The sequence below is a fragment of the Colobus angolensis genome, unplaced genomic scaffold (assembly GCF_000951035.1).
Source record: "Colobus angolensis palliatus isolate OR3802 unplaced genomic scaffold, Cang.pa_1.0 Scaffold142, whole genome shotgun sequence".
Classification (NCBI taxonomy): Eukaryota; Metazoa; Chordata; class Mammalia; order Primates; family Cercopithecidae; genus Colobus; species Colobus angolensis.
In genome coordinates this window covers 5,104,496-5,105,864 of record NW_012114511.1, presented here as the reverse complement: position 1 = coordinate 5,105,864, position 1,369 = coordinate 5,104,496, and positions in this window count along the sequence as shown.

The following is a 1,369-nucleotide window of genomic DNA, read 5'->3' as shown; positions in this document are numbered from 1 at the left end:
GTACAGAGCATGCACTGTGTGCCAGGCACTGTTCTAGTGGATTTACATGTACATATTAACTCACTGAATCCTCACAACAACCTTTGAAATAGTACTATTATGATGCTCATTAAAAAAATTTTTTTTTAGCTGGGTGTGGTGGCTCACGCCTCTAATTAATAAATAAATAAATAAATAAATAAATAAATCATAAATAAATCATTAAAAAATTATTTTATTTTAGAGAGGGAGGTCTCCCTGTGTTGCCCAGACTAGTCTCAAACTCCCGGCCTCAAGCAATCCTCCTGTCTCGCCTTGCCAAAATGCTGAGATTAGAGGTGTGAGCTACTGTAGCTGGCCTTATTATGCCCATTTTAAAGATGAGGAAAGTCAAGCACAGTGAGGTTAAATAACTCTTCCAAGGTCACAGGGCTATCATTGGAACCCAGAAAGTCATTTCTTTCAGGCAGCCTTCCCCAGCCTCTCAAAGCAGATCAGGAGGTTTGTTGTAAGCATCCCCAGTCCTAAATCCATCAGGTGTCACTGGTTTGGCTCCCTTCTCCTGATGGTGACACGCTTGAGGGTTCCCATAGGGATACATTTTTTCTGGGTCCCAGGAGTACAGCCTCTAGCACAACACCTGGCTCATGGGTTATTGACCAAATAACCAAAAGCATAAGAAGGATAGCTGGACTCCCACTGCTCAAGGCAGGAGGGGGTAGGGGGTGCCCAGAAAGGCCTAAGGAGCTCTCTGCCCTCCCCACACCACACATTATCTGCTCTGCCACTCGCTGCAAGGGCTCTGCTGTCCCTGGGTACCTGGGGCTGTGGGAAACTGGGGAGGGAGAAAAGGAGGGACTACCAGGCCCACAGGGACACCTGAAGGCCTAGCTGCTCCCAGGTCTCCATGTCCCTCCAGGCAAAGGGTCTCTTGAAATTCTCAGGCACCATGAACCAAAAAGAGAGGGTCGTTTTCGGGTCTGCAGCCCCATTGTTCTCTTCTTATACCCAAATTTCCAGCCAATTGGTTAGTTTTTCTAGCTTCCATCTAAGGTTTCCAAACTGCTGCTCCGACCCCAGCCAGTGGAGAGATAAGGATGGAGAGGGGCAGCTGCACCCGGTAGACCAGCCAGACTGCTGGGCCCTCACACTTCAGTGTTGTCCTCTGGACAGAGCCCCTTCCTCTAGAAGCTCTGTTTCCATTGCCTGTGGACCCAACAGGAAACACAACCAAGTTCCAGCCTCTCACTGACTGTCTCTGCACTTCTGAAGCGATCAATATCCACATCCGGAAAAATAGCCCCAGGATAGGCCCCACTGGCACTTCAGTGCAGTCTTCCCAGCCCTGAAATTGGGCTCAGTGAGTACCCTACAAAATGGGCAGAGAAAG